The following is a 10,166-nucleotide window of genomic DNA, read 5'->3' as shown; positions in this document are numbered from 1 at the left end:
CACGAGATTAGCTGCCATTTTTTACTGGAGAGTGATTTTAGGTTTATTCTTTTTTCAGATGATTAATAGCCAAATTCATTAGGTCCACCAATTCATTTCATAATTCTTAAGGGTCCAGAAGTATACGTTTGATACAGATTACTACAGACTGTTCTGTTTTTGACAGATTCTGTTTTCATTGTGTTGTTTGCTTATTTTGATGAATCTATGGCTAGTATGTAAGGGTATGAATCATATAGAAGTTAGAATACAGTAGATATTACACCAATATGAATTTAGAATGAGTTCATTACAGTACCTAAGTGGTGATTTATTGTCTTATACTAATGGAGCTTACGAGTTTTGTGTTGAGTTTTGTGTGGTTGAAGTTTTAAAGTTTTGGGTAAGGATTCGATGGATTATGGAATAAGGAGTGGCAGGAGCCTAAGCTTGGGGATGACCAATGGCACCCCAAGGTAATATTTAAGGACAACCAAGCAAATAAGCTTGGGGATGCCCCGGAAGGCATCCCCTCTTTGATCTTCGGTCATCGGTAACTTTACTTGGAGCTATATTTTTATTCGCCACATGATATGTGTTTTGCTTGGAGCGTCATTTTCTTTTGTTTGTATTTGCTTGCTGTTATGTAGAATAATGTTTTGCATCTTTATCTTCAATAAAAATCTCAAGGACAGCCTTTACCATGCTTATTTTGCTAGTATACATGTTGCTGTTTGAAAACAGAAAGTTTACCGCTGTTGCAAAAATTCCCTAGAAAAGTCAGACAGTGATATAATGTTGAATCTTTTTGAATAATGAGCTCTGATAAATATTTTACAGCTTAATATTTTTCTTATAATTTTTGGAGTTAGGGAAGTATGATGTATCTTGCATTCTTTACAGACTATACTGTTTTGGCAGATTGCTGTTATGTTTGCATTGTTTGCATATGTTTGCTTGTTTAATGATTCTATTTGAGGATGGGAGTATTAAATATGCAGAGACATTTACTATTCAATGTTGAATAATAATCTTAGTGATTTGGTACAGTAGAATATGATAAGGTTTTTGCATAGGTTTATACTAACTTATCTCACGAGTTTTGTTGAGTTTGGTGTGGATGAAGCTTTCAAGATTTAGGAAACCAACATATAAAAGGAATTAAGGAGACACAAAAGCTCAAGCTTGGGGATGCCCAAGGCACCCCAAGATAATATTTCAAGAAGTCTCAAGTGAAGGAAATATACCCTAGAGGCAATAATAAAGTTATTATTTATTTCCTTATATCATGATGAATGTTTATTATTCATGCTAGAATTGTATTAACCAGAAACATGATACATGTGTGAATACATAGACAAACTAAGTGTCACTAGTATGCCTCTACTTGACTAGCTCATTAATCAAAGATGGTTATGTTTCCTAGACATGGACAAAGAGTTGTCATTTGATTAACGGGATCACATCATTAGGAGAATGATGTGATTGACTTGACCCATTCCGTTAGCTTAGCACTTGATCGTTTAGTTTGTTGCTATTGCTTTCATCATGACTTATACATGTCCCTATGACTATGAGATTATGCAACTCCCGCTTACCGGAGGAACACTTTGTGTGCTACCAAACGTCACAACGTAACTAGATGATTATAAAGGTGCTCTACAAGTGTCTCCGAAGGTACGTGTTGGGTTGGCGTATTTCGAGATTAGGATTTATCACTCCGATTGTCGGAGAGGTATCTCTGGGCCCTCTCGGTAATGCACATCATTATAAGCCTTGAAAGCAATGTGACTAATGAGTTAGTAACAAGATGATGCATTGCCTAACGAGTAAAGAGACTTGCCAGTAACGAGATTGAACTAGGTATTGAGATATCGACGATTGAATCTCGGGCAAGTAACATACCGATGACAAAGGGAACAAACGTAGGTTGTTATGCGATTTGACCGATAAAAGATCTTCGTAGAATATGTAGGAGCCAATATGAGCATCCAGGTTTCGCTATTGGTTATTGACCGGAAACGTGTCTCGGTCATGTCTACATAGTTCTCGAACCCGTAGGATCCGCACGCTTAAGGTTTCGATGACAGTTATATTATTAGTTCGGAACCTCGGATGAGATCGGGGACACGACGAGGAGTCTCGAAATGGTCGAGACATAAAGATCGATATATTGGACGACTATATTCGGACTTCGGAAAGGTTCCGAGTGATTCAGGTATTTATCGGAGTATCAGAGAGTTACGGTAATTCGCCGGGGAGAAGTATTGGGCCTTATTGGGCCATACGGGAAAGAGAGAGGGGCTTCCTAGGGTAGGCCGCGCCCCCCAAGGCCTAGTCCAAATTGGACTATGGGGAGGGGCTGCGCCCCCTCCATCCTTCCCTTCTTTCTTCCCTTTCCTTCACTCCTACTCCTACTACATGGAAGGGGGGGAATCCTACTCCCGGTGGGAGTAGGACTCCCCAGGGAGCGCCATAGTTGAGGGCCGGCCCTCCCCCTCCTCTCATCCTTTATATACGGAGGAGGGGGGCACCCCATAGACACAACAATTGATCCCTTGGATCTCTTAGCCGTGTGCGGTGCCCCCCTCCACCATAGTCCACCTCGATAATATCGTAGTGGTGCTTAGGCGAAGCCCTGCGACGGTAGAACATCAAGATCGTCACCATGTCGTCGTGCTGATGGAACTCTCCCTTGACACTCGGCTGGATCGGAGTGTGAGGGACGTCATCGAGCTGAACGTGTGCTAGAACTCGGAGGTGCCGTAGTTTTGGTGCTTGATCGGTCGGGCCGTGAAGACGTACGACTACATCAACCGCGTTGTGCTAATGCTTCCGCTTTCGGTCTACGAGGGTACGTGGATACACTCTCCCCTCTCGTGGCTATGCATCACCATGACCTTGCGTCTATGTTCCCCAACAATGGTATTAGATACTAGGTTTTATGCGTTAATGTTATATGCATGAGTAGAACACAAGTGAGTTGTGGGCGATACAAGTCATACTGCTTACTAGCATGTCATACTTTGGTTCGGTGGTATTGTTGGATGAAGAGACCCGTACCGACATTACGCGTACGCTTACGCGAGACTGGTTCTACCGACGTGCTTTGAACACAGGTGGCTGGCGGGTGTCAGTTTCTCCAACTTTAGTTGAACCAAGTGTGGTTACGCCCGGTCCTTGTGAAGGTTAAAACAACACTAACTTGACGAACTATCGTTGTGGTTTTGATGCGTAGGTAAGAACGGTTCTTGCTCAGCCCGTAGAAGTCATGTAAAACTTGCAACAACAAAGTAGAGGACGTCTAACTTGTTTTTGCAGGGCATGTTGTGATGTGATATGGTCAAGACGTGATGAGATATAAGTTGTTGTATGAGATGATCATGTTTTGTTGAAGTTATCGGCAACTGGCAGAAGCCCTATGGTTGTCTCTTTGTTGCATAAGATGCAAGTGCCAAATAATTGCTTTACTTTATCGCTATTGGAATGCAATAGTTGCAAGAGCAATAGTTGGTGAGACGACCATGTGACGACACATTGATATCGATCAAGATGATGAAGATCATGGTGTCGTGCCGGTGACGATAGAGATCATGACAGTACTTTGGAGATGGAGATCAAAGGTGCAAGATGATCATGGCCATATCATGTCACATATTTTGATTGCATATGATGTTTAAGATGATCTCTCACTAATTATCAAGAAGTGTTCTCCCTGAGTATGCACCGTTGCGAAAGTTCTTCGTGTTGAGACACCACGTGATGATCGGGTGTAATAGGCTCTACGCTCAAATACAACGGGTGCAAAACAGTTGCACAAGCGGAATACTCAGGTTAAACTTGACGAGCCTAGCATATACAGATATGGCCTCGGAACACGGAGACCGAAAGATCGAACGTGAATCATATAGTAGATATGATCAACATAGTGATGTTCACCATTGAAAACTACTCCATCTCACGTGATGATCGGACATGGTTTAGTTGATTTGGATCATGTGATCGCTTAGATGATTAGAGGGATGTCTATCTAAGTGGGAGTTCTTAAAGTAATATGATTAATTGAACTTTAATTTATCATGAACTTAGTCCTGGTAGTATTTTGCAAATTATGTTGTAGATCAATAGCTCGCGTTGTTGCTTCCCTATGTTTTTGCTTCCCTATGTTTTTATATATGTTCCTAGAGAAAACTCTGTTGAAAGATGATAGTAGGAATGATGCGGACTTGATCCGTGATCTGAGGTTTATCCTCATTGCTGCACAGAAGAATTATGTCCTTGATGCACCGCTAGGTGACAGACCTATTGCAAGAGCAGATGCAGACGTTATGAACGTTTGACTAGCTCAATATGATGACTACTTGATAGTTTTGTGCACCATGCTTTATGCCTTAGAACCGGGACTACAAAAACATTTTTGAAACGTCATGGAACATATAAGATGTTTCAATAGATGAAATTGGTATTTCAGACTCATGCCCGTGTCAAGAGGTATAAGACCTCTGACAAATACTTATCCTAAAAGATGGAGGAGAATTGCTCAACCAGTGAGCAAGTACTAAGATTATCTGAGTACTACAATCGCTTGAATCAAGTGGGAGTTAATCTTCCAGATAAGATAGTGATTGACAGAGTTCTCTAGTCACCATCACCAAGTTAGTAGAACTTCATGATGAACTATACTATGCAAGGGATGACGAAAACAATTCCCGAGCTCTTCGTGATGCGGAAATCAACGAGGGTAGAAATCAAGAAAGAACATCAAGTGTTGATGATTGACAAGATCACTAGTTTCAAGAAAAGGGCAAAGGAAAAGAAAGGGAACTTCAAGTAGAATGGCAAACAAGTTGTCACTCCCGTGACCAAGCCCAAAGCTGGACCAAAGCCTGAAACTAAGTGCTTCTATTGCAAAGGAAATGGTCACTGGAAGCGGAAATGCCCTGAATATTTGGTGGATAAGAAGGATGGCAAAGTGAACAAGGGTATATTTGATATACAGGTTATTGATGTGTACCTTACTAGTGTTTATAGTAGCCCCTGAGTATTTGATACTTGTTCGGTTGCTAAGATTAGTAACTCAAAACAGGAGTTACAGAATAAACAAAGACTAGTTGTCGGGGGTTGGGTGCGAAATATGACAAGGGATGGCTTATCATGGTGGGGGCGAGTAGAACGTCGCCAGTGCCTGGAAACGGTATGAGGCGGAGGCATGCGCGCCGGCGAATCTTACCCAGCTTGAGGGTTCTCCGTGGAGATAACACCCCTACTGCTACTCTGCGGGGTCTCCGCATGATCACTTTGGCAAAGTGAGTACAAGGTTGCTCCTTGAGATGTTTCCAGGAGGTAGGAGAAGGCAAGGCTTGGTCCCTCCTTCCTATGTGATCTGGTCTAGTGCTAAAGAAGCGATCCCCCTTGCATGGGTGCCCTGGGGGCTTATATAGGCCCGCCCCTCAGGGATACAATGGTAATCCGGCTGGGTGCGGTCCCAGCCATCTGTCTCTCAGGTCGCCGTCTTCTCCGCCGACTGCTGGGGCCCGCCGACTGGTGGGCCCCGCCGACAGGCCCGGTACGGAGCCGACAGGCCCTATCCGCCGCGGGCGGGTCATGCCGGCTGCGGATTACTATAGCCGTGCTTCTAATGACGCTGGCTTGGTCATGGGGTCATGGCAACAGTGCCGCCGCCTGACGGACGATCACTGTTGCCATTCCCCGTCTTGTCTGGTTAATGCGTGCGGGGCCCATGGGAGGGGCTGGCCGACTCCCGGGGGCCGACTCCCAACGGGTCCGTCTTGTGGAGCTATTGCCGTCTTTTGTACCCCCGCTGACGGGTGGGACCCGCCGTCTCTGGGCCGTACAGGCAGGCCGTCGTGGGCACAGTGCGCCGCCAACGGGGGCTGAGGTCAGGGCTGGCATGGCAACTGTGTCGCGCCGGATGGGGATCTCCATCGATACGGCACACTGTGGCCATGCCATCCCTTCGCAAGCGGGGCAGGGATGGGCCACGCGATGACCGTACCCCGTCCCGTCCATCATGGCGAAGGCAGGAGGTGGTCGGAGTCGCGGGCCGACTCCCCATAGCCGGCTTCTCTGGAAGCCGCCAGTTAGGAGTCGGCTTATCTTGAAGTCATCCCTCGGACTTGGCCGTGAGGGGCAGTCGGCGGCCTTGCCGCCGACTCCCAGAAGGTGGCTCCTTATCGTGGGGTCTTGAGGGGCGCAGTCCGCCCCGATGTCTGGAAAGGTTCAGGGGCTCGGGTTAGCCTACCCGTGGCCCATTACTCCGACAGTAGTCCCCGAAGCTGGTGAGGCGCCGAGGGTGACATGTCGAGGAGTCTCAACTGTTTCATCGTTCTGGTGGTCGAATCTGGACCTTGCTCGCCGTCCTCCTCTAGGCCGACTTGCCCCTTAAAGAGTTTGAAGGTCGTAGGGGGATCCAGGCAGCGTGCCTGATAAGCATCTAGGCAACTACCCGTTGCGGATCCGTCGCGTGGCGCCACGCGGCAGGGTCAGTCTGCCCACCCACGCGTGCGACGGGACAGGCCGTCAGGTGGGGCCCGCTACTACCACGCGTCGGCACGTGAACGGATGTGTTGCGACCGTGCGGACGGTTGGGATTCCCACGTCGTAACTGCGTGCAGTTACTTCGTGTGGTAAATTGTAGGGGCGTGGGGTCCTGGGCACAGTTAATCCCATGTCCGCCCCATCGGCTTCTCAGCCCACGAGCCTATAAGTATGTAACGCCCCGAGACCGACACTCGAGAAGACTTCCAGCTATTTCGAGTTTCGCCGTGTGTTTTATTTGCTTGTTGCATTGCATCATGTCATCTCTTGCATTGCATCGTTTCATCATGCCATCATGTCATTAATTTTTATAACTCTTCTAAATAAATTGTATGGATTTTTCGATCCATTTAAATCGAGGGATTCACATGGTGATTTCTCTTTATAACATATTAAAGCCTCTCAATATTATTAGGGAGCTATAACAAGTATTCCATTCTTTGGGATTCACCATAACACACGTGCAAAATAAATCGCATGCCTTTTTCTGCTCCGAGTTGACCTCAAAACCTTGTCAATAATTGTTTCTCTGTTTACCGGAGCCCCACCAAAAATATCAACATTTTTGGACCTTTCAAACACCACTTCTTATTCAAACCCATTTGATTTTAATTCAAATGAGTTCGAATCCAATCTTCACCGATGCTCACTTTCTATTTTTCTTGGAACAAGCGCATTTATGTGAGTCCGAGAAAATAATCCCCATGCCCAAAATTCTATTTCTACCTTCCTTTCTTCTCCTTTCCTTCCTAGACTTATTTTATATTTTTAGGAAATAAGAGAGAGGGAGAAGAGAGCTCAGCCAGGCCTCTTAGGCCCACCAAATCCTAGGCCAGGGCCCAAGGCCTAGCCGCACCCCTACCTAACCAGCTAGACCAGACCAGCCCATCTAGCCTCCAGGGCCAAAGCCCGCTTAAGGCCCACCTGCGGCCTGACCTAGCTGGCCCAAGAGGCCTGCCCGATCTCCTCTTTTCCCCAGTCGCTCGACCCGCTCTCTTCCTTCGTTCTCCCCCTGCACCGTAGCACACCCAGGAGCCCGATCCCCCATCCCTCTCGCTCGCCCGCTGCCAGCGCCAGGGAGAACCCCTGCGCCCGATCCCCTCGCCGCCCTCCTCCTCGATCCGGCCTGAAATCGCCGCCTCGCGCCTCCACCTCCTCGCCAGCCGGCCGCAGCTCGCCGCGCCCTACTTCTCCTCCCGAGCCCCGCGACCACGCCCCTGTCGTTCCCGCGCCCGGCCTCCGCAACACCACCTGGAGACCAACTCCGGCGGCCCCGCCACCTCTGCACGCGAGCACTGCGCGCCGCCATCCCTCTCTCACGCATCGCCCGACCCCTCTCAGCCTCCTGCTCGCTGTGCCCTCGTCTCGAACCCATGCGCCTCGCCGCGCCTCCTTCTGCTGCCGGCCATCCCCATGGCCTTGAGGAACCCGAGCTCCACCTCTGTGATGACTCCCTTGTCCCCGCCATCCTTCTCCTCCGTCGGGGCCTCTTCCTTCGAGCACCCCGAGCCGGTCCTTCCGTCGCCAGGGGAGGAGCCCCTCGACCCGTCCCTTTTGGCCTGACTCCGGCGAGCGCCGCCCCGTCGACTCTCCAGCCGCTCCTCTGCAGCTCCTCCTCCACCTCGTCCTGACGTCCGGCCTCGTCCCCGACCCGTCTTTCGCCTCCTCCATCGACCGTCCCGGCCACCAGTGCTGTTGACGGCCGAGGCAAGGCCACGCCAGCCACTTCTTCCAGCTGCTACTCGGCCATGCGCCAGCATCTAGCAGCTCGAGCGCACCTCCGGTGACCTCCCTAGGCAGGGCCTTGGCAAGTCCCTTAGGCAACTTCAGATTCATCAAGACCGGCAAGTTTGACTTCGGCGCCAAGTTCGTCTTCAAATCTGTACGACTACATCCGATGTGGATTTCGGCAAGTACCTGGAGGCCACAATGACGTCAAGTACCACTACGGTCGTCATCCGCCAAGTACCCCTGTAGATCACCAAGTTTGACTACCATCGTCGTGAACCGCTTCCGAAACATGTACCACTACCGTCGACCCGCAAAGACCCCATGGACTCATGTTCCTTGTGGTGACCCCGAACATCTACGGATCATGAACAACTACTTCATCTACGAAACATGTACAACTACCGTCGCCGTGTATGACTACTTCCACTACCGTCGCGAGAACAACTACTTCCACTACATCACGAGAACGTCTACTTCCCTCTACGAAACGCGTTCCGCTCCCAAACACACGCTTCAAAGGTATAACGATGAGACGACCGCCCGTGTATGTATGTGTGTTGTATGAGATGCTCGTGTTTGCACCGTGCCCGTTTGTCTTTGCACGTTCCTCGTTTGCCATGCCGCCGTCCCGTGGGAACCCGGAATCCGGGATCACACCACCATCTTGCATGACTCGCTCACGTCACACTTCATTTTGCACTAGTATCTCCGTGAGCTACTGGAAACGATATGTTGCCATGGCATCATTTTTGGTTTCGTTGCCGTGGCACCCGTTTCGTTCCGCCATGGTGACCAAATGCTTCATAACATGCTCATGTCAACATTTTCATAAAATTGCATAAACTTGTATATGTCATCCGCATCATGATAACAACATTTAAAATGTTACAAATTGTGTTTGCATTAAACTACTAAATGACATGGGGACTTTCCGAAATTGTTGTTTGTTGTTTCCGGCCTCATTTAAAATTGCCTAGCTAGGTAGTTTTATTATGCTTCACCCCTTTTGCAATGTTTAATAACATGTAATATTGTTGTGTTCCTAAACGAGAGTGAACTAAATAATTGATGTGGTGTTCCGTCAATATGGAACTTGTTGCATATTGAGCTCCACTTAACTTGTAGTATTGTTTGTTGCACTTTGCCATGCCATGCCTCATTAAACCAGACATGCATCATACTTGATTGTGCATCATGCCATGATTATGTTTGTGTGTTTACCATGTTGTTTGCTTCTTTCCGGTTTGCTTCTCTCGTTAGCTTCGGTTCTGTTCTGGAGTTGTGAGGATTCGTTCGACTACGTCCGTTTGTCTTCTTCTTGGACTCCTTCTTCTTCCTTGCGGGATTTCAGGCAAGATGACCATTAATCTCGATATCACTTCTATCTTTGCTTGCTAGTCGCTCCGATCTATCGCTATGTTGCGCTACCTATCACTTGTTTACCATGCCTCCCAAATTGCCATGTCAGCCTCTAACCTTTTTCACCCTTCCTAGCAAACCGTTGCTTGGCTATGTTACCGCTTTTCTCAGCCCTGTTGTAGTATTGTTAGTTGCAGGTGAAGTTGAAGATTGCTCCATGATGGACAGGATTATTTTGGGATATCACAATATCTCTTATTTAATTAATGCATCTATATACGTGGTAAAGGGTGGAAGACTCGGCCATATGCCTGGTGTTTTGTTCCACTCTTGCCACCCTAGTTTCCTTCATACCGGTGTTATGTTCCCTGATTTTGCGTTCCTTACGCGGTTGGGTGATTTATGGGACCCCCTTGACAGTTCGCTTTGAATAAAACTCCTCCAGCAAGGCCCAACCTTGGTTTTACCATTTGCCTACCTAAGCCTTTTTCCCTTGGGTTCTGCAGACTCAAGGGTCATCTTTATTTTAACCCCCCCCC

Source organism: Triticum dicoccoides, chromosome 6B (assembly GCF_002162155.2).
Source record: "Triticum dicoccoides isolate Atlit2015 ecotype Zavitan chromosome 6B, WEW_v2.0, whole genome shotgun sequence".
In the NCBI taxonomy this organism is placed as follows: Eukaryota; Viridiplantae; Streptophyta; class Magnoliopsida; order Poales; family Poaceae; genus Triticum; species Triticum dicoccoides.
This window is presented reverse-complemented; position numbering follows the sequence as displayed.